This window comes from Hemitrygon akajei, unplaced genomic scaffold (assembly GCF_048418815.1).
Source record: "Hemitrygon akajei unplaced genomic scaffold, sHemAka1.3 Scf000093, whole genome shotgun sequence".
In the NCBI taxonomy this organism is placed as follows: Eukaryota; Metazoa; Chordata; class Chondrichthyes; order Myliobatiformes; family Dasyatidae; genus Hemitrygon; species Hemitrygon akajei.
In genome coordinates this window covers 807693-832015 of record NW_027331979.1, presented here as the reverse complement: position 1 = coordinate 832015, position 24323 = coordinate 807693, and the positions used below count along the sequence as shown (strand labels likewise).

Sequence of the window (24323 nt, the reverse complement as noted above, 5' to 3'; positions counted from 1 at the left end):
GGTCAGCAGCACAGGGGCACCGCAGGGAACCGTACTCTCTCCGGTCCTGTTCACCCTGTACACATCAGACTTCCAATATAACTCGGAGTCCTGCCATGTGCAGAAGTTCGCTGATGACACGGCCATAGTGGGGTGTGTCAGGAATGGACAGGAGGAGGAGTATAGGAAACTGATACAGGACTGTGATATGGTGCAACTCAAACTACCTGCGTCTCAATATCACCAAGACCAAGGAGATGGTGGTGGACTTTAGGAGATCTAGGCCTCATATGGAGCCAGTGATCATTAATGGAGAATGTGTGGAGCAAGTTAAGACCTACAAGTATCTGGGAGTACAGTTAGACGAGAAGCTAGACTGGACTGCCAACACAGATGCCTTGTGCAGGAAGGCACAGAGTTGACTGTACTTCCTAAGAAGTTTGGCGTCATTCAATGTCTGTAGTGAGATGCTGAAGATGTTCTATAGGTCAGTTGTGGAGAGCGCCCTCTTCTTTGTGGTGGCGTGTTGGGGAGGAAGCATTAAGAAGAGTCTTAATAAGCTGGTAAGGAAGGCGGGCTCTGTCGTGGGCAAAGTACTGGAGAGTTTAACATCGGTAGCTGAGCGAAGGGCGCTGAGTAGGCTACGGTCAATTATGGATAACTCTGAACATCCTCTACATAGCACCATCCAGAGACAGAGAAGCAGTTTCAGCGACAGGTTACTATCGATGCAATGCTCCTCAGACAGGATGAAGAGGTCAATGCTCCCCAATGCCATTAGGCTTTACAATTCTACCGCCAGGACTTAAGAACTTTTTAAAAGCTATTATTAATGCTTTTTGAGATAGTGATTTAGATGCATATCATATTTTTTACTGAGTTAAGTATTGTATGTAATTAGTTTTGCTACAACAGGTGTATGGGACATTGGAAAAAAAGTTGAATTTCCCCATGGGGATGAATAAAGTATCTATCTATCTATCTATCTATCTGTTGCCTTTTCTGAGGAATGCAAATAAATGGAAAAGGCCTCAATCTCGCATTACGATCTGCGGTAACTGGGATCAGGTGACGGGTGGAGGGTCTCCCACCTGAACCAGTGACTCTGCTCCTCACCCTCACACACTGCCCGACCCATCCGTCGCATTTCCCACATTATTTCATATTTACACCAGATACATATTTAGTTTTTCCCTCCATGTCTTCCCCATCCCTTTCCCTCCACCGCCCTGGTCCCAAAGTCATGGGCTCGATTCACATGGGCTTGGTACAACACACAACTCAGACCCAAACAGGAAGTGAGCAGGTTTCATTTAAATCAGTCTATTCACATTCCTCCAGCCTCACTGGACAGGAACACTGAGACATCAAGTGAGAAACAGCAGGAGGAGGCCATTCAGCCCCTCTAACCATCAACAAGATGGCGGCTGCTCTCCCATCTCAGCCACATGTTTCTGCCCGATCCTCATTTCCTCGATCCCTTCAATCTCCACACATCTGCCGGCCTCTGTTTTATGTGAGGACGATCATCGAGTCTTCACCACCCTCTGTGGTGGGGACTTACAGACATTTCCCACCCTCAGAGTGGAGACATTTCCCCTCAGCTCAGTCCGGGACAGTCCATCCCCTTTTTCAAAGACTGGGATCCCTGGTTCAACCGGTAATGATGTTGTGCATTTCAATGTGTTCACCTCTCAGACCTCGATTCTCTAAATGAAAGGTTTATCACATTTGATCTTTCTCCATATGATGACCCACCACTCCAGGGACCAGTCTGGTGAATCTTCATTGCACTCTCTATAACAAATACTCTCTAACCTCTTTGTTAATCCTCTGTTGCATTAATTACCACCTTTTGCAGCCCGGTGTTGCCCCAAACACTCACCTCCCCCCGTCACTATTTCCACCTTCCCACCTCCCCCCTCACCTGGATCCACCTCTCACTCCCCAGCTCTTGCCCCATCCCCACCCCTCACCTCTTTTCTCTGACTATTTCCCGTCCACTCTCAGTCCAGAGGGAGGGTCTCGGCCCGAAATGTTGACGGTCCATTTCCCTCCACAGATGCTGCCCGACCCACTGAGTTCCTCCGGCAGTTTGTTCTTTGGTCTGTATAACCCGTGTTAGTATGGGGATCGGGATTTTACACCATATTCCAGGGACAGTCTTAACAAATCCCTAATAATTGTCACTTTGCCCGGACCATTGGCCCCACTTGCAGGGCAACAGTCTGCCGGTGTTTGCCCCCCAATGTGGTGAATCCCTCTGCTCGCCACCACCGTGGGCTCAGACATTTCCACAGATGAGTCCCTCCTGTCCCCACCGGGACAAACATCCTGTCCGACCCGTCTCTCACCATCTTCATCCTTTCATTAAAATCCCCCTCTCCCTCTCCTCACCCCGGGGAACCGGCATCAAACCAACGGGCCGAGCGGTCTCCTCCTACCTCTCAGTGATACATCAGACTCCGGCCGCAGGAGACGCTGCACAAACTCCTCAACTTCCCTCGGAGGGAAATAGAAATCAGAAAGCGGACATTTACATTGAGATTTGTTCCGCTCTGTCCAGACTCCGGCACCGCAGCGAGAGACGAACTCAGCAGGGTAACGCCCTCTCAGCTTGTCCGCTTCCGCTATTGGGTGTAACCAGTGATTGACATTCCTCCGCACCAATGGAAAAAGCGAAGCTCTTGAAGCTTTGTTTTTCAGCGGTGGGGGAGGGGATGGTCACGTGATTGGTAGCTCCGCCGTTAAACCGATAAAGCTCGAGCTCTCCAGCGCGCGGGTGATGTAAGACACCGCGCACGTGAGGGCAGATCCCGGTGTGGGGACCTATGTGTGACGTCAGTCTCGTGGATTCACCTATGTGACGTCACCTGTGGCGGAGCGCTCACATTTAAAAACACCTGAATGGACATTTCTGATGTTTCAGTGGGACAACAACATTAATCACGGGTTTCATCACTGAATCCAGTGCTGTGAGATGTAAAGTCCCCGGTTATGTGTCCGGCTGTGCCGTGCTGTTGGTGGAGTGGGCAGCGTGGTGTTTGTCTCAATTCGGGTCACAACACCAGAATTGCCAGTGGGGTCCACACACAGTGTATTAGTCAACAGAAAATCTCTCGTCCCTGCAGTCTTGTCTCCTGGTAAACTCAACACCCTGACAATGTGGACCATAGACACCCCTTCCTCTTTAAAGTCAGTTATTCATTCAGACAGCTGATCGCTGAGAGGAATTATATTTATTGGACATTAAAGTTCGCCCAGATTCGTTTGGATGGATTTGATGTGGAGTTCGGGGTGTCACAGTGAAAGGGCCAGACGGCCGAACTCTCTCCGTTGTCCAAACATCCTTCCAGGTGAGGCGACACTTCACCTGTGAATCTTCCGGGGTCGCCTATTGTGTCCGCTGCTCCCGATGCGGCCGCCTCTACACTGGTGACACCGACTCCTCCGCAGTTGTGCGGGGTAGGGTTGTTTTTTGGGGGGGGGCGGATCGATGTTATTGTTCCCTTTTGTGCGGGAGGGGTGGGTTTTGCGGGTTGATGATCGGGGTGCCGTTCTTTTTGAAGCGGGGGGTGAGGTTGGAATTTGATTCTTCTCTCTGAACGACTTTCATGCTCTTCCTTTGTTTTGTGGTTCTCTGGAGAAAAAAAAACTCAAGAGTTGTTTATGGATACCTGCTTTGATAATAAACTGACCTTTGAACTATCCGCTCCCAGCGGGACTTCCCGGTGTCCAAACATTTTCATTCCGATTTCCGATCCGACGCGTCAACGCATCCCCTCCTCTTGTGCCAAGTTAAGTCCACCCTCAAGGTCCAGGATCTGCACCTTATATTCCGTCTGGGTAGCCCTTCCCCCAACCTGATGGCATGAATCTCGATTTCTCCTCCCGGTGAACAAATCTCCCTCCCTCCCACTCCCTCTCTTCCTCTCTGACTTCTCACGACTGTTGACTCTTTTTGATAGATGCTTGCGGGACTGCTGAGTTCCGCCAGCATTTTGTTTGTGTTGCTGTGGATTTCCTGCATCTGCAGACTTTAAAGAGCAACCACGAGGAAATTTGTAGATGCTGGAAATTCAAACAACACACACAAAATGCTGGTGGGACACAGCAGGCCAGGCAGTATCTATAAGGAGAAGCACTGTCAACGTTTCGGCCCGAAATGTCGACAGTGCTTCTCTTTATAAATGCTGTCTGGCCTGCTGTGTCCCACAAGCATTTTGTGTGTATTATCTGCAGACTTTGCCGCGTTTGTGATTTGCCTCTCCATTGTCCCTCACGCCTCCGATCACAGGAGGCGCTGCAGGGACCGCTGGCCACTCGTGGCGATGTGCAGACCTTCGGCCGCTGGTGTCGCTGTACGGACCTCCGGCCACTGGCGACGATGTGCAGACCTCCGGCCACCGGTGGTGCTGCGGAAAGACCTCCTGTTAAACGCATGCGCAGTGTCGACTGTAGCTGTTGTTGGGGGATCTCCGACTCGAACGGGTGTGAGTGGGGTCTGATCTCGGCGGATTTCTGTAAATTGGGGGCCGGTTGCATTGGGAAAGGGCCGGGCCTGAGCTCTGCCGGACGGCTGGAGCAGGGGTGCAATGCCAATCTTTTAGCTGCCAGAGCTGTACGAGCGGTGATTGATTAGTTTGTGGCCTATGTTAGAACGGCTAAAGTTATACAGCTCACGGTACATGCACTTGCAGTTCAACTCTTTGAGTGATTGTGCAGAAAGTTTGAAATTAATAACTTTTGCGGGATTTCTGTTTCAGATAATGGAAAATTGCTAGTTTTTCTAAAATCTGCTCCTTCCACCTTAGGTCACGAATTTATCAATTACCCCTCGTATGTCACACCTAATTTGTGTACCTGCTCCTGTCATGTACTGGGTAACTTTCTTGCCCCATTCATGTGATGAGCACGTACACAATTTGGGCTTTTTATAATGTCAAACACGAAATAAATATGAAAGAAGTATATATGAATTCCAGAGCTCCACAGAAATACGATGATAGTTAAGACATTAACAAGATTATAGCCAATCACTGCATTTCAGTATATAACTGGTACAATAAAACATATAACACTTAATTTAATAATGCGACAAAGTATCGCACAGTTGCATTCACTAATAATCATAAAATATAATTGTCAAGCAAGTGGAGTAACGAACGTTGTTTGCTTAGAAGCCATAGGGTTGTTAGTAAGAAAAAATTTACTTTTGTATTAGCGAGTAATCCACGGACCACCACAGTCACAGCTCCAGGATTTCACCAAAAACGATCAAATATCTGATCTTAATGTTATTAGTGGCATTTCCCCCCATCCACCAACCCCTATCACCAACCCCCGCTTCCGTAAAATTCCCTCAATTTAATATGCAGCAGCTGTTAAATTCCCCGCTTTTTCATTTTGACTTTTTTTTCACAGAGGTACTGGAGTGGTGCTCCGGTGAGCTCCGGCAGCACTGCACCCCTGTTTAAATCCAAGTAACATGGACCCGGGGATCAAGCTGCCCAGGTTTACGGGGTGTTGAGCGAGTATTTCTGCTCTGGGATCAAGTGGTTTTTTTTCCGGAGTTCCTTTGGAAGCAGTGCTGCTAATCTGAGGAGGGAATGAGTTTGTATTCCATCCCTCACAAGGAGAGGCTGTGAGTAAATGGGCTGTTCTGTGTTTGAACCAGTAGAAATAGACCTGGGGGGGTTCAGTGTTTGAACTGTGTTTGGAACTTCCTCCTCGCTGTCACCTGTCTGTCAGACAGTGGAAATCAAACAGAAACTCAGGTTGCTGGAGATCTGCACTAAAAATGATAAATTTTGAATCCATTCTGACAAATGATTGTGAACCTGAATCGTTAAATTGGTTGCTCTCCCCACAGCAGTTCCTTACCTGTTGAGCGATTCTGGTGAATCCAGTTTCTTTTTATTCCATTCACTCTGGAATGGTTTAAATTTCCTGATTGTCTGTTGTACTTGGGAATGTGTTCAGTGCAGTTGTTGCTAATGAGATTCACGTGAATAATCTCAGGAATGATCGGCTTTATGTATGAGGATCATTTGATGGTCATGGGGCTGTGCGCAATGGAGTTCAGAGGGACGGTGGGGGTGGTGGAGGGATTAGTAACCCTACCGAATGCTGAAAAGCCTGGATACAGTGGACATGGAGAGGATGTTTCCATCAGATGGAGAGTCTGTGATCTGACAGCACAGGCTCAGAATAAAGATGCTTCCCTTCAAAACTGTGATGAAAAAAATTTATTCAGCCAAAAGATGACTGATCTGTGGAATTTGTTGCCGCAGAGGTTGGTTGAGGCTGCTATTTGGGTATATTTATGGCAGAGATTAATATATTGATGGTTGCTAAGTAGGTTCAGGGTTACAGGAGGAAGGCAGGAATATGGTGTTGGAATAAATCTCAGCCATGGTTGAGTGGTGGAGCAGACTCGATGGATCGAATCACCTAAGTCTGTCCCTGCATCTTATATCTGACCATTACTGAACGATGACTCCTTCGTATCTCATATCAGGTTTTGTGACATGTCAGGGACAATTACAGATTTGTTCACTGAGATCATTATATTTGTCTTCAATGTTTAGATTTCAGTGAGCAGAAATATTTTGTTCTCCTTTGTACTGTTAACGTGCTTCATTATCTTTCGTGTTAAAGTTAGACCTGCGGTGAGAGACTTATTGGAAGAAAAGCCCACAACTGGAAGCAAACTGCGACTGAAGACGAGGGAACAACAGTAAGTGAACCTGCCCGAGGACTGAGAGCACCGACTGGAGAGAAACCCTTCTGACTCAGGGTTTCCATTGATTCAGTCAGGAGCAAGTTTGGTGAGTCTCATTTACTCAGACACTGATCCTTTAGACATTACAGCCGTATATTCCGGAGTATAAGCCGACCCCCATTTTCAAGGTTAAAAAAGTGACTTTTTCATGTTACCTTTGTATAAGCTGACCCCTTTTTTAGAGGTTTTTGATTTAACCAGAAACGATCACAAGATCTCACGTGCCTGTACTCAGCTTTGCCGGATCCGGAACCTGGAAATTTTGTGAACCGGTACCTGCTAAGAAAACAGGCTTACACGTTGAAGAGCATTATAAGCAAATTCTTAATAAATAAATCAGGGAGGGAGATTTTGGATTATGTCTCCAATGGTAAAGAAGCCTCTGAAATGTAACCCCCGCGAAACCATTTATCACCCATCGTAATCTCGTTAAAACATAACATGGGGTGGCGGGATCAGTACGTGTACTCAGTATTGAGATTGCGACCGCCATGCACAAAAGATTAAAACAAATGCAATGTGATGCTGGCTTCAAGCTGAAGGTTGTTGATTTTGCAAAAGGAACGAATAATTCTGCAGCGGCTAAGAAGTTTAGTGTAAACGAGAGAGTGTGAGAGAGTGGAGAAAGGCAGAAGACACACTGAGGGAAATGCCAAAGATGAAATGTGCAAACCGTGGGAAAACATGCCGGTGGCCAGAACCGGAAGAAAAGGTTTTAGAATGAGTGAATCACCAGCGATCACCCGGATACATTGTTACCAGAGAAATGATTCGAGTTCAAGTGTTGAAATGGGCTGAAAAACACCGTGAGGTCAGTGAAAATTTCAAAGCTACGCGAAGTTGGTGCACCCGATTTATGAATAGACGCGATCTTCTGTTGAGACAAAAAACAAAGATTGCGCAGAAAATTCCCGCGGGGTGTTGTTTACGTTCAAAATCGCTGCTGGATGGACGAAGCGGGTTAAAGAGGTGTGGTGTTGATGTCCCGAAGGTTTCGGGAAAGAAAAGTTGCAACTTGTCTGGAACATGTTCAAAGCGCACTTGTCAGGTGAGACAAAAGCAGCATTGAAAGCTGAAAATACAGACATTGCAGTCATCCCTGGTGGTTTGATCTCCGTGCTCCAGCCACTGGATGTGAGTTTAAACAAACCAAAGAATTCATGCGTCGAGAGTGGAACCAATTAGACTCAAAAACAACCAATAAATCCGACCTGTGTTCCCTGTATTCGTTTGTCCAAATTTGGCACCCTCTGTATAAGCTGACCCCTTAACCAAAATTTGGGGCCAAATTCTCAGCTTATACACTGGAATTTACGGTAACTGTACAAAATAAAGTAGGGAATAGTTGAGGTGAGAATGAATGTATCAGTTAAGTCTGTCAGACCCAGTTGCAATCACTCCAGGTCTGTAACGTGCTGTCAGTATTCCAGCTCTTTAAAGTCTCTCACATTCCCTCAGTGTTTGCTCATTTGAAGAGCTTGCATCTTCTGAAGTAGCTTTTGGTCAGTTCTGAGTGTGGAGAGGGAAAGAGGGGTGTTTATATTTACTATCCTGCAAAAGGAGGTAATTGTTTGCAATTACTTGCTGCAAACTCGCTACCCGTACCCTGTACATTCTCAACCAGATTATTGACATAGATGACAAGTAGCAATGGGTGTCACCCTGGGGAGCTCCAGGAGGCACGGGCCTTGACTCCAATAAACAGCCTCCCAGCATCACCAACACGCACAAAATGCTGGTGGAACACAGCAGGCCAAGCAGCATCTATAAGGAGAAACACTGTCGACCTCTGGTGCTTCCCCCCTCCCCCTTTCTTTCTCCCGAGGCCTCCCGTCCCATGATCCTTTTCCTTCTCCAGCTCCATATCAATTTTGCCAATCACCTTTCCAGTTCTTAGCTTCATCCCACCCCTTCCGGTCTTCTCCTATCATTTCACATTTCCCTCTCCCCCCACTACTTTCAAATCTCTTAGTATCTTTCCTTTCAGACAGTCCTGACGAAGGGTCTCGGTCCAAAATGTCGACAGTGCTTCACCTTATAGTTGCTGCCTGGCCTGCTGTGGTCCACCAGCATTTTGTGTTTGTTGTTTGAATTTCCAGCAACTGCAGATTTCCTCATGTTTGCTCCCATCATCACCATCTGCTTCCTACCATCGAGCTGTTCCCAGACTCTGGGCTCTGTGACAAACACAATGGTAGCAGCAAGATTAGACAGTGATTAATATAAAGAGAGATTTGTTGCTTTCTGAAAGCTCTCTGATGCAATGGACCAGATCCTCCCTTGCTCACAACGTGATGTGCCCTAGGACCCATCCTCCTGGGTCACACTGTGTCCGATAACCCACATCCCCAACCTCCCTCCACCGGCCAGTAGCCCCACAACATTCCCACCATTTACCCCACACCCGTACATGTAGACAGATCCTCGTCACCGACATCCACTTTCACAGCTTGGGGAACCAGAACTAACTGATCCTACATTCCTGGCCCTGACTGTCCAACCGTCTGGCTCGGTCCCGACCCTTTCCCACTGCAACCGCCCTTCGATTTACACAAACCCGAGATCAGCCCCTTCCTCATCGCCGCCCAACCAGGCTCAGAGCTCGTTAAGGAGCCTCATGTGTGGTACTTTGTCAAAGGTCTGAAAATTCACGTACACAATATCTACCAATTCTCCTTTGTCCACCCTGCTTATTATTTCTCAAAGCAATCCACCAAATTTATCAGGCAGCCCTTCGTTGCCTATTCCAGTGGGGTTGATCCTGAAGCTGAGCCAGGATCCTCAAGTGTGGCACAAGTTCGGCCAAGTAGCTACAACCACTCCAACCCTCGTCCCCCCTCGAGAACCCGTCTGGTAGGGTTTGGTTCCATGCCGCTGCCCTGTTCTTTCTCCCAACAGCCAGGGATAGGCCCCGTTTCCACAAACCCAATAAGTTCCATTTAGTGGTCCAGGGGAATCATAAGTTTGACTCTTGGTACAGTTACTACTTCCCACTTGATAGGGTGCACTCTCATTCTGGGTACACCAACAAGTAGTACTAGCCACTGCTGGAGATGTAACTCTTATCCCCGGCCATAGGTTGGAGGGGTCTTGTTGTGGAGATCTACGTCTCCAACATTAAAGCAACACCATCCCCAGTCTCGCCTTCCAGACCTGGATATGGTGCAATTAACAATGCTACCATTACGGCTATCAGAAAACACCAGAACTGAATTTACTTTGCTAGTATTCAGGGGCACCAGTGACATGGGGATCGTAGTCTGACCATGTTGGGGAATTTCGTCACTTACCCAACATGCTCCCCGCTCTACGTGCTTAGCCTTGGTGTGGCAGAGGGACAGGAAAGTGTTAAATTGGAGGCCTCCTGAGACAGGGGCAGGTTCCCTTAGGGTCACGTTCCCTTAGGGTCATTAAAATCAGCATTAACCAGTACATTATTCAGTCCTTATCAGTTCCGCCAGTAACATGTTTACAGTCCGTTCAATGTATCCGCCGGAGCTGCCTTTCCACCATCACTGCAGGAGGTGTTGTCAGTAGCACTTGGTACAGTCCTCTCCACCTCGGTCCCAACTTCTTATGATCCCAGTTCTTGAGCAGGACAAAATCTCCAGGCTCGATGGTGGAGTGGTCACCTTTAGTTGGGGTTTCGTCCTCTCGATAGGCCTGTTGTACCTGTGAATGCAAGCTTTGGAGAGTTTTTGTTAATTTCCATAAATATTTTCCCATCTCCTCCCCCAAGGTTTGCATATCCAATGTTGCAGGTAAGCTCTGAGGGAGGAGCGGCAGACAAGGTCGGGGTCCCAATGTGGTTCTCTTGGGCTTCCTGTAGATAATTTCTGCAGGTGACAGCCCTGTCTAACTTGATGGTGTGATTCCCATATGGAATAGGACTAAGTGTAAAACCTTCAACCAGATCATTTCAGTTTCTTGTCTAAGTTTTGCCAACTTATCTTTCAAAGTACCATTGGCTTGTTCCACTATGCCAATGCTTTCAGATGACGGGTGCAATGGAACTGATGTTTTATAGCAAGTTCTTTAGAGATTTCCTCATTTATTTTGGCCCATTGTCCTGGCTTATTTCTGTAAGTCCATAGTGAGGAGTTATTTAGCAATATTTTCACAACAGCCATGGTGGTATTATTAGTTGTAGGAACAGCTCAACCTTCTGGGCGGAGACGGCCTCTTCAAAAGAGGCCTGCTCAATTACACTGGCATGCAAACATTTGGGCACCCCTGGTCAAAATTTTTGTTACTGTGAATAGTTAAACGAGTAAAATTTGAACTGATTTCCAAAAATGATGACACATTTCTTTAATATTTTAAGCAAGAAAGCTTTTTTATTTCCATCTTTTACAGTTTCAAAATAACAAAAAAGGAAAAGGGCCAAAAGCAAAAGTTTGGGCACCCCGCATGGTCAGTTCTTAGTAACACCCCCTTTTGGCAAGTATCACAGCTTGTAAATGTATTTTGTAGCCAGCTAAGAGTCTTTCAATTCTTATTTGGGGGATTTTCGCCCATTCTTCCTTTGCAAAAGGCTTCTAGTTCTGTGGATTCTTGAGCTGTCTTGCATGCACTGCTCTTTTGAGGTCTATCCACAGATTTTCGATGATATTTAGGTCGGGGGACTGTGAGGGCCATGACAAAACCTTCAGCTTGCACCTCTTGAGGTAGTCCATTGTGGATTTTGAGGTGTGTTTAGGATCATTATCTTGTTGTAGAAGCCATCCTCTTTTCATCTTCGGCTTATTTACAGACAGTGTGATGTTTGCTTCCAGAATTTGCTGGTATTTAATTTAATCCATTCTTCCCTCTACCAGTAAAGGTTCTTGCAATTAAGGAAAGTACAGTTCCCATACCAGGCAGTGATGCAGCCAGTCAGGATGCTCTCAATTGTGTTCCTGTAGAAAGTCCTTAGGATTTGGGTCCCCATCCCAAACTTCTTCAACCATCTGAGGTGAAAGAGGTGCTGTGCTTTTTTCACAACACAGCCAGTATATGCAGGCCATGTGAGATCCTTGGTGACGTTTATGCCATGGAACTTAAAGTTGTTCACCCTCTCAACCCCAGATCCATTGTTGTCAATAGGGGTTAGCCTGTCTCCATTCCTTCTGTCCAGATTCCAGATGAGCTGAGGACAGGGAATTATTATATTCTAGCCATTATTGGGACTTGGTTGCACCCAACAGTCTGAGCGATTTAGAGGAACAAATTTGTAGAGAGATCGCAGACCATGCCAAGAAACAAAGGTTGATTTAGTAAGTGATTCTAACTTTCCATATATTGACTGGGACTCCCATACTGTGAAAGGAATAGATGGGGTAGAGTTTGTCAAATGTGCCCCTAATCAGTACCTAGAATTCCGGATGTATAAGTCTGCAATAAGCTGTTAGGAAATGATCCACGGCTGGTGACAAAAGTTAGTGATCATAATGCCATGAGATTGAAAGTAAATATGGAAAAAGAGAGGTCTGGACCACGGGTTGAGATTCTCAATTGGAGAAAGGTCAATTTTGATGGTATCAGAAAGGATCTGACAAGTGTGGTTTGGGACAGGTTGTTTTCTGGCAAAGGAGTACTTGGTAAGTGGGAGGCCTTCAGAAGTGAAATTTTGAGTGTGTTCAGTTGGTATGTGCCTGTCAAAATAAAAGTTGAAAGGTTACTGGTGCAGGGAACCTTGGTTCTCAAGAGATATTGAAGCCCTGGATATTTTGTTCCTCTAAATGCCTCAGATTGTTGGGTGCTGCCAAGACTCATTAATGACTGACTCATTAATCATCATTCTACGTCCTCAACTCATCTGACTTTTTTTAAGTCGTCTTCTGTTGGTTTCTCAAAGCTTCCCAATAGTTTTTGCTCTTTTGTTTGCCCTCTCTTTGGCTGTTATGTTGGTTTTGGCTTCTCATTTCAGCCACGGTTGTGTCCTCCTGCCTTCCCAATGCTTCCACTTCTTTGGGATGTATCGATCACTCAGCTCCCGAATTGCTCCCAGAAACTCCAGCCATTGCTGCTCTGTTGTCACTCCTACCTTTTCCCTTCCAAACAAGTTCGGCCAGCTTCTCTGTCATAGAAACATGGAGAAGTTCAGTACAGAAACAGGCTATTTGGCCTATCTAGTCAATGCTGAAAAAACATTTAAGCTGTCAAATGCAACTACCTGCTCCGGGACCATCGCCCTCCATAACCCTACCATCCAGCCTCCCATCCAAACTTCCTTTAAATGGTGAAACCGAGCTCATATTCATCACTTGTGCTGGCATCTCATTCCACACTCTCACAACCATTTCAGTAAAGAGCTTTTCCAGATGTTCCTGTTAAATTTTCACCTTCCCTCTTACCCATGATCCTCTGGTTGTCATCCCACACAACCTCAGTGGAAAATGCTGCTTGCATTTACCCTACCTGTACCCTCATAATTTTGTATACTAACAAATCCTCAAAGCAATGTATAATTTCCTTGTTTATGTTTAGAGCCTTTTTTTTAGGTGTACAAGATGATGAGGGGCATTGATCGTGTGGATAGCCGGAGGTTTCTTTCCCAGGGCTGAAATGGCTAACACAAGGGGGCATAGTTTTAATAGAAATAGATACCGAGCGGATGTCAGGAGTAAGTTTTTTATATAGAGAGTGGTGGGTGCTTGGAGAGTGTTTCAGTTCCTGTGGGGTCAGGCACCCATGCAGCTCAGTGGGAACAGGGAATAATACCAATGAAGAGAGACAACTGAGCCAGTTCACAGATTGGAGATGGCAGAAATGCCCCATTCTCATAGAGACAGGAAGAGCATCAGAGAGTTTCATTGCCGTTCGAGATACAAGCACTGTGCCCAGTTAGAAGATGATTTCTGCCTCCAACTTGGGTTGAACTTCACTGTAACAGTGTGATGTCAGTTCACCCCTTGACAACTCAAGTGATCTCATCTGAAATTTTGTCCCACACGCATTGATCGATTTTGTAAAACTTTTTACAGGTTACAAATGATAAGGAATTTGTCTATGGGAATCCTGAACACAACAGGCCAGTTTTGCTGTCCTTGTCCAGATATTTAAGAAGAGATGCAAGGGATTCAATCGATCATCCTTCCTGCTCAGACTGTGGGGAGGGATTCACTCCATCATCTGACCGATTGGCATGTCCATCATTTTACACGGGGGGGGGGGGGGGGGGGTGGTTCCCATTCATCTGCTCAGTCAATGGGAATGGATTCAGTCGGTCATTTCAACTGAAGGTACATCAGCAAGTTCACACTGGAAAACACCTGTTCTGTGTGAAAAGGGATTCAGTCAGTCATCCCACTTGTGGACACACCAGTCAGTTCACACTGGGTGGAGGCAGGTCATCTGCTGAATTTGTGGGGAAGGATTCACTCGATCATCTGACCTAATGGCTCACCAGCGAGTTCACACCGGGGAGCAGCCGTTCACCTGCTCGGACTGTGGAAAGGGATTCAGCTGCTCATATACCATGAAGGTGCATCAACAAGTTCACAGTAGGGAGCGGCGTTTCACCTGCTCAAACTGTGGGAAGGGATTCTCTCAGTCATCTCAACTGAAGGTGCACCTGCGAGTTCACACTGGGGAGAGGCCATTTATCTGCTCAAACTGTGGGAAGGGATTCACTCAGTCATCTCACCTACTGAGACACCAGTCAGTTCACACAGGGGAGCAGCTGCTCACCTTCTCACACTGTGAGAAAGGATTCACTCGGTCATCCACCCTAATGGCTCACCAGTGAGTTCACAATGGGAGCGGCCGTTCACCTGCTCAGACTGTGGGAAAGGATTCACTCGGTCATCTCAACTGAAGGTACATCAACTTGATGCAAATAAAGTGTGACGTTCACTTCTCCTCTCGTAACATTTGACGAGTGCGTCTACCAGGTCCCCTTTGTCAAGACCCATAACGATCATTGTTGTGTTTTTCAAACCAGCACATGTCTCCCATCAAGTAGTTGTATATCTCGTGAAGCTGAGTGTATATTTGGATGCAAACACATTATAGTTAATTTCCTTTCTTCGTAGTTATCGAGGTAATGTATTGCTCTCTAATGACCAGTTGATTGGAAAGGCTCTCAAGGATGTGCCAATATATTTAGCAATTTTCTTAAGCTACTGTACCCAGAATGGTGTGGTTTATGTATGTTCTGATTTGAGTTGCTCCCCCTGCTGCCCCTCTCTGATAGCAGATCGATAGTAGCATCCCCAGCAGTTTTCCCTTGGTGGTTGACAATCTCATATTGCGGCAATTTTCCCAATTCGTATTTCTGAAGGTATGCACTCCAATTATACAAATCCAAGTCCTTTGAACTTGCAGTGTTTCCCAAATTAATGCTGAATTCGAAACTGCACGCTAGCCAGCCCTAGATCGCTTTGTACCTCACCCACATGGTCCAACTCGAGTCCCCCACTGAACAAAATGATTTATCCTTGAACCCAACCTGGGATGTAAATTCTGAATCACGCCGTGCAATAATGATCAGTGAGGTACAGAGAACCTGTATTTACCGACAAATGACTTTGATTGTCTCAACGTAGGTTCATAAACTATCTACCTGTGTGCACCCCACTAGATTCCATGACTCACCATGAACAGTCAATGATGAGAAAATGTATTACCCCATCTCAGCATGATGTCATCTCCACCTACCTATCTTTTCTCTATAACCCTTAATTCCCCTACTATGGAAAACTCTATCCAACTTTGTATTAACTATATTTACTGAGGTATCCTGCACTGCAACATTGGGCGGAGAGTTCTGCAGATTCACCACTCCCTGGGAAAAGCAGTTCCTTCTCATCATCCAAAATCTAAATGGTGAGGCTATAACCCCAAGTTCAAGTCTGATCTACCAGTGGAAGCAACTTTCCTGAAAAGGAAGAAGAAGAGATAGAAGAGATAAAGATAGAAATAGAGTTGTTTCTGAAGATGCAAGCAATGCAGATTCCGTTAGGCTCCATCATCCTCAGCTCCTCCCCCCGATTATAAGAGGGGTGTCACACTGAAGGAATACACGTTCACTCCATCACAAAGGCGTTAATGACTATAGTTACCAATTGGAGATGATTGTGACATAGGTCACAGTATAGTCTGTGACTTATCTGTTACTTCAACGGTGGTAATGGCCATCGTTAAGCTTGATACGATGCAACGAATCGATCACTTAGTTTCAATCTTATCTTTGGTCAGTGATTGGAGGTGAGAGGACGTTTAAGTCATTGGAGATTTGGTGCTGACGTCATGATTCTAATCTGTTGAATGTTAACTTGCATACGATACATAACTACCGGCGTCCCTTTGCTTTAGACTCGAAATGATTTCTTAAATGGTGTTTGATTCTAATCATAAATTATTTGTTCACTGTTCAACAATAAAAAAAAGTAAGTCATGCTCTGCGAGAGTTGGAAGTGTGAACGCACTGAGAATTTCAGGACTGGGCACTTAGAGTTCAGTTGAAAGAGAAACACAGGTAATACGTGCTGAATGAGCAGACGGCAGTCGTGTGATTGTTAAGATTGCATTGAAAAGATGTTTGGATTAATCCTTTCTTTCACAATAGGATCTCACTGTTTACAAATGTCTGTTGTAGTCGTTTAAAATAAATTTGTAGGAACATGTGAATATCAGAGACTGCTTCCTTTTCCGTAATTAAATGATGTGTTAGTGTATGGGGGCCGCCATCAACCACATCTGGTTTCCCTTTGTTCTTTATAATATTTGATGAGGATTTTCACTCCAGGTCATAGACGTTTATTCTACATACGCTAGTTATGGATGACAGTTTTGAAGGAACAAACGTTCGAGTTTAGATTTATGATTTGCCTTACCTGCGTATTTAGATCGTGTTCTTATGTTTGTTTGCTGTGCTATTGATTTCACAGGGAGACATGGATTCCACATTGGCCATGTGAAATCAAGGTTAAAATGATCGAGATATGATTGTATCAATTCCAGGTAAGATAAATCCGCTGTGCAAAGGTAAATTGACATTCAGACAAACTCGCGTATACTAGAATTGGGAATTGGACATTTGCATTCTGGGAACTTGGTTCATTTGGGAAGCACCGTAGGATGCTGCAGAAGACTTTGAAACGCTGGTTTTGAGTTGCAGGGTTCCATGGGAAAAGATTGTTTTGATGCAATTGAAGCATATGCCCCGTAATAAAAACACGGGAATTCAGTTCAGAGAGCATGTAGTTTCATTCCGGATTCAGTATTTTGCTTTCATCATCAGCCCTAACTCCGTAAATTATATAAGTGCTGTATGATGGTCAAATAGATGTCGGTCTCTCAAAACACTATAATAGTAGAGTCTAAATATAGTTGTAGAGTGTACTAAACCATATATAACCATATAACAATTACAGCATGGTAACAGGCCATCTCAGCCCTTCTAGTCCGTGACGAACGCTTACTCTCACCTAGTCAAACTGACCTGCACTCAGCCTATAACCCTCCATTCCTTTCCTGTTCATATACCAATCCAATTTTTTTTTAAATGGCAATATCTATGAAGCTCGTTGCACACAGCTACCACTATCTGAGTAAAGAAGTTCCCCCTGGTGATATCCCTAAACTTTTGCCCCTTAACTCTAAACTGATGTCCTCTTGTTTGAATCTCCCCTACTCTCAATGGAAAAAGCCTATCCACGTCAACTCTATCTATCACTTTCATAATTTTATATACCTCTATCAAGTCCACCCTCAACCTTCTACGCTCCAAAGAATAAAGACCTAACTTGCTCAACCTTTCTCTGTAACTTAGGTGCTGAAACCCAGGTAACATTCTAATAAATCTACTCTGTACTCTCTCTGTTTTGTTGACATCTTTCCTATAATTCAGTGACCAGAACTGTACACAACACTCCAAATTTGGCCTCAACAATGCCTTGTACAATTTTAACATTACATCCCAACTCCTATACTCAATGCTCTGATTTATAAAGGCCAGCATACCAAAGGCATTCTTCACCACCCTATCCACATGAGATTCCACCTTCAGAGATTGCACCATTATTCCTATATCACTCTGTTCTACTACATTACTCAATGCCGTACCATTTACCATGTATGTCCTATTCTTATTTTTCCTACCAAACTGTAACACCTCACACTTATTAGCATTAAACTTCGTCTGCCATCTTTCAGCCCACTCTTCTAACTGGCCTAAATCTCTCTGCAAGCTTTGAAAACCTACTTAATTATCCACAACGCCACCTATCTTAGTATCACCTGAATACTTACTAATCCAATTTACCACCCCATCATCCAGATCATTAATGTATATGACAAACAACATTGGACCCAGTACAGATCCCTGAAGCACACCACTGGTCACCGGCCTCCAAACTGACAAACAGTTATCCACCACTACTCTCTGGCATCTTCCATCCAGCCGCTGTTGAAACCAGTTTACTACTTCAATATTAATACTGAACAATTGAACCTTCCGTGTGGAACCTCGTCAAAGGCCTTACTGAAGTCCATATCGACAACATCCACTGCTTTAACCTCGTCAACTATCCTAGTAACCTCTTCAAAAAATTCAATAAGGTTTTTCACACATGACCTTCCACGCACAAATCTATGCTGACTTTCCATTAATTTACCCACCACTGACGTCAAACTCACAGGCCGATAATTGCTAGGTTTACTCTTAGAGCCCTTTTTAAACAATGGAACCACATGAGCAATACACCAATACTCCGGTACCATCCCTGTTTCTAATGACATTTGAAATATTTCAGTCAGAACCACTGCTATTTCTACACTAACCTCTCCAGGTCCAAGGGAATATCCTGTCAGACCCGGAGATTTATCCACTTTTATATTCTTTAAAATCGCCAGTACTTCCTCTACTTTAATCACCATAGTTTCCATAACTAGCCTTCTTGTTTCCTTTACCTTACACAATTCAGTATCCTCTTTATTGAATACCGAAGAAAAGTTGTTCAAGTTCTCCCGTATCTCTTTTGGCTCCACATATAGCTGTCCACTCTGATTCTCCAAGGGACCAATTTTACAACTCACTATCCTTTTGCTATTAATATAACTGTAGAAACCCTTTGGATTTATTTTCACCTTACTTGCCAGAGCAACCTCATATCTTCTTTTAGCTTTTCTAATTTCTTTTTTAAGATTCTTTTTACATTCTTTATATTCCCCGAGCACCTCATTTACTCCATGCTGCCTATATTTATTATAGATATCTCTCTTTTTCAGAACCAAGCTTCCAATATCCCTTGAAAACCATGGCTCTCTCAAACTTTTAACCTTTCCTTTCTACCTAACAGGAACATAAAGATTCTGTACCTCAAAATTTCACCATTTAATGACCTCCATTTCTCTAATACATCCTTCGCATAAAACAAATTGTCTGAAGCCACTCCTTCTAAATCCTTTCACATCTCCTCAAAGTTCACCTTTCTCCAATTAAAAATCTCAACCCTTGGTCCAGACCTATCCTTCTCTATAATTATATTGAAACTAATGGCATTGTGACCACTAGACCCGAAGTGCTCCCTAACACATACCTCCGTCACTTAACCTAATTCATTCCCTAACAGGAGATCCAACACTGCCCCTTCTCTAGTTGGTACCTCTATTTATTGCTGAAGATAATACCTTCCTTGCGGAACATCTCTATCCACTGCCTCATCTGCCTTTCCTTGCTCTGCCAGTTTGTGCACCAGAGGGAACTCAGTCAATCATCTTAACAATTAATATATCTCAGTTCGACTGTTCTGACTTCATCTGCCTATTTTTCACTTTTTCATGGAAATTATTCTGGCTCATAAGGGTCGACCTGACCGCATAGAACCATGCTGACTATTCCCAACCAGGATACGTTTCTCCAGATGCTCATAAACTCTGTCTCTAAGAAGCCTTTTGTATAGCTTTCCTACCACTGACCGAAGACTCGCTGGCCTGGAACTCTCAGGACTACATTAGATTTCTTGAAAAAATGAATAACATTTGCCATTCTGTGTGGCCAGTGATGACACAAATGTCATGTCCTAAGGTACAGCAATATCTTCGCTCGCTTTCTCTAATTGCCTGGAGTGAATCCCCTGTAGCACCTGGGAATGGTTTATTTTCATGTTTTCCCAGATTCCAGCTCATAATTCTAAGCGTCTGCGTGAACCGGCACATCTGCCCTTTTTCCCTGTATCCACTTTCATCAAGGTCGCGCTCACTGGTGAATATCGAAGCAAAGTATCAGTAAGGACTTTCACTGCATCCTTGCACTCCAGACACGTTTCCTATTTTATCGCTGATCTCTCCCACTCTCTATGTCATTATCCTCCTGTTCTACACCTCCAAGGACTTCTGATGTCCCCTTCTAATTCTTCTGTCCATTGTTAAATTCCTCCTGTGTACATTGTGTCATTCCATAGCCCTGCCTGATCCTTTCTTCCCAAACCTTAAGTATATTTCTTCTTGAAGAGGTGTTCCTTATCTCTTACTTTAGGAGCTATCCGTTCCCCGCCTCAACGAAATCGCCTATACTGAAACCCAAACTAATGGTCCATTAACAATCGTCATATTTCTGTTGTGCATTAGAAGGAACAAATCATGTCCCAATTTCGGGTAGTATTTTCCTACCTAATAGCATCAATTAAATACTTTCCATACTGTCTGCAGCCATCACAGTGTAAGGTATTAGTAAACGTCAAATAGCTGTGCCCTATCGTTCTGAAGTACTGACCCGCAGAGAGATCTAATACCGTTTCACTTTCCAGTACTAGATCTAGGATGGACTGTTCGCTCGTCCGCCTGTCCGCTTATTGTGATCAGACTCCTTCCCAGACGTAACCAAGAAACAGTGTCTCATCAAATGCTTTGTAAACAGAAGAAGTGCCCATGAATATTAGTGGTTTAAGTTGCCTGTGACAACAGCCGTGTTTAAATGGCACCTGTCCAAAATATATCTCCCGATCTTCCACTGTCTCTGTTTGTTTTCTTTTTGGTGATGGGAGCTCTGTACAGAATACTCTCAAACGAGTGTTTGTTCCCTTCCTACTTCTGAGTTCCACTCACAGTCTTTTAGCGTACAGTATCTTGCCTTTCCGCAGCTGTGATACTATCACACCCTCCCTGTACTCTCCCTTTACTCTCTTTTACCCGACTATGAGCATTTTGAAACATCTGAACTCCAAAATGCCCGGAAGTCATTCCTCCCCTTGAGATTGAATTGACTTTATTTCCTCCTCATGGTGGCATCCAGTAGTCTCGCGAGACCATGAATCTGTGCCTGGAATGTCTACTGGAGTGTCCTCTCCAGGGCGCAGGCCTGGGCAAGGTTGTATAGAAGACCGACAGTTGCCCATGCTGCAAGTCTTCCCTCTCCACGACACCGATACTGTCCAAGGGAAGGGCAAAGGCCGATACAGCTTGGCAGTACATACATGAGGAATAAAAATCTTTTGGTGCGTCTCCGTCTAAATGCACAATGTGCAATTCTAGAAATTTATAATCGTAATAAATCGAACAGTCAATGTAACATACGAAAACACTGATAACAGCGTGAGTTTATCAGTCTGATGGCATGGTGGCTGAAACTATAACGGGTCTTGTTGTCCAGCCTTTTATGCTGTAGTACCGTTTCCCGAATGATTGTCAGGTCTCTGTGATTGTTTGGAATGTATTCTGTTCATGATGACCAGAGACATGAATGTTTGAATTTATGGCATATTTGCGAAATCTACTCCCTTTAAAACTGCTTTATTCAAAACCCCGCTGAATTGCAAATGGAGTGGGCGTTATCTACACAAATGAACATTTAATGTAAACACATACTTCATTCCATTCTTCAATTCTTTTCTGAATTTCCTCGGTGTCAGTGTATTGATACAAGTATTGGTGCACACACTCAGAATTTGGTGTCTGAAAAGAGGATGCTGTCACAGTGTTTTCCATTTTGGCAGTAGAGAACTTGTGGTCATCGGATAAAGTAACAGCGGGGAGAATAAATCTGATTTAGATCCCGAGAGAGTCACAGCACAGAAACAGACCCTTCGGAACCCTACAGAACGTAACGTCTGCCTGCGACCAATTATTAATCGGACTTTATTTTTTCCACCACTTTTCCGCTGTCGTCGCCGCCACGGTGATTACGATAATAAAAGAGGGGGTCTGAATCTGAGGATGTTCAAGATCAAGTCGGCAGAAGTTGATCTAATTCGTTACTTTACTCTTTGAATAAAAATAAAATGAAAAAAAAAATAAAGTCAACAGACTGTAGGAACTTACAGTAAACTTTCCACTTGTCCTTCACACTAGATAACCTGTTATGGAGAAATGCTTAACAGTGCAGAACATGCATTCTCTTCATAAATGTGCAAATTTCTATGGAACCCTGTCCCAATGCCTACTCTGCTCATCTCACATCCTGCTTTCTAATAAATTCCCATCCGAGCAATCTGCATGTTGAATGTCCTGTGAACTCACTGCAGTAGAATGGCATGATTATTACTATTTTTATTTCTAAGATAAAACTGGTCAAGATTGGAGATAGTGTGGAGATAGACAAGCAGACTGATTTATCAATATTCTAGGAGCTTTTGATTGTTCTATTGTTGTTTCATTTTGTGCCTTTCTGGAGATGTACATATATATTGTCGTGTAGATCTAATTGTTTAATGTTATTGTGGCGAGACTTTGGAATGAATTAACTTGTAGATATTAAAAGTGGAAAAACATACACACTGCTTATCTGTCAAACTCATTCAATTTTCTCTTTGAATTTGGCATATTTCTGCTGTTTTTCAGGGACTGATTACAGAATGCTGTGTGTGTTTGGAATGGCGATACCCTATTAAGTAATTTCTTGATAGTTTATCCTGTAATATTATATTGGGATAGACAGGTGCCATTCATTGCACTCTCTGTTATAATACATCGGTCATGGTATAATTTTAGGAATCTGAATCTACAGCTAGATCAGGTTTGTATTTGTAGTAATGTATGGTATTTCCTTCATGAGTTTATGTTTTAAAGCAGGATTTTAGTGAAGGATACTTGTCTCTTGACTGTGCCTGTGTGAGTTATCAGATTAAGTTAAACTGATGCTGGCTCCTGTGATGAGCTAGATCATTTCTTATTTCTGTTGCAATTTTCTACTTTCATTGTCTTCAATTTATGTGCCTCTTATTGTTTGTTTTTGGTATTTTTTGTGTTAAAAGCCTGGCCATGTTTTGCCACTGGAAACCCCCCTGTTTCTGTGATGAAATTTTCAACTCTGAGCCTTGCTTTTGACGCATACTTGTCAACATCTCCTCTGCTCAGTTCGTGGGCTCTCTTCCATCCAATTATCTGTATCTACTGTAGTCATAATTGCTTCATATTTATCGGTTGTACTTTAATTTCATTTCAGTGGTGTGCGCTTCTTACAGGAAGAGCATGTAGAAACATAGAAAATCTACAGCAGCTTAGAGGCCCTTCGGCCTACAATATTGTGCCGGACATGTAACTACTTTAGAAATTACCTTGGGTTACACATAACCCTTTAATTTTCTACACTTCAAGTACCTATGCAGGAGTCTCTTAAAAGACCCTATCGTATCCGCCTCCACCACAATCGCCTGTAGCCTATTCTATGCGCACACCACTATCTGCGTAATAAACTTACCCCTGATACCTTCTCTGTACCGACTTCCAAGCACCTTAATTGTGCTCTCTCGTATGAGTCATTTTAGCCCTGAGAAAAAGCCATACGAACAATACTTCTCATCATCTTATACGACTCTATCAGGTCACCTCTCATACTCCATCACTCCAAGGACGCATCGGGTGTTGAATCCTGTTTTCGGTGATGGAAACGTATCCTGAGAAGGTTTGCTGTAAATGAAATTCCCCAAAACAATCACAAAACATATAGCATAATTCCAAGTGCATGACTGTAAATTGTCCTGCTCAGCTTTTACCTTCACTGAGTGAACACTGGAGGGCAGTACAGAATGATCACTGGGGCCAGCGCCAAGCAAACACCGGAGAGCAACCCTGCAGAACAGCAGACCCCAGCACAGCATGGTTCCTGGGCGCCCACGAGATGCCCTCTGGATGGCTGCAAAGTGTCACTGCGTCCAAGTTGACCCTACTGCGGAGACTGAGCCCTCACTACAACTGCGGCAATGCAGATCCCCCAACATCAGCTTTTCCAATAATCTTGTGAACTCCACATGCAGATCGACTGAAGTTTCCAATCACAGAGGAATTGTCCAAAATGATTACTCGCTCCATTTGCTGTATTGAGCATCATCTAGGTAGAACGACACACAATAAGGTGACAACAGAGCAACGATATGGAACAAGTTACACTATCGCTATCGAGAAACTCACCGATGGGACTATTATAGTATATAGGCATCCGTTAGTCTCGTGAGACCATGGATTTGCACCTTGGAAGGTTTCCAGCTCAGGCCTGAGCATTTTGTATAGGAGACCGGCAGTTGCCCAAGCTGCAAGCCTTCCCCTCTCCATGCCACTGATGATGTCCAAGGGAAGGGCATTAGGACCCATACAGCTTGGCACCGGTGTCGTCGCAGAGCAACGTGTGGTAAGTGCCTTG

General features: G+C 44.3%; 1 long non-coding RNA gene across 3 annotated transcripts; it reads left to right on the top strand.

Moving 5' to 3' along the window:
• Positions 1-4424: 4424 nt before the first annotated feature.
• On the top strand, positions 4425-22448 carry LOC140722930 (uncharacterized). Of its 3 annotated transcripts, none has more exons than XR_012097772.1 (5): positions 4436-4470; positions 5404-5623; positions 6640-6809; positions 16636-16708; positions 21682-22448. It is a non-coding gene; the product is annotated as an uncharacterized lncRNA (long non-coding RNA). The 3 variants fall into 3 exon arrangements; XR_012097773.1 differs by having other exon boundaries at positions 20497-22448; XR_012097774.1 differs by lacking the exon at positions 5404-5623 and having other exon boundaries at positions 4425-4470.
• Positions 22449-24323: the final 1875 nt, after the last annotated feature.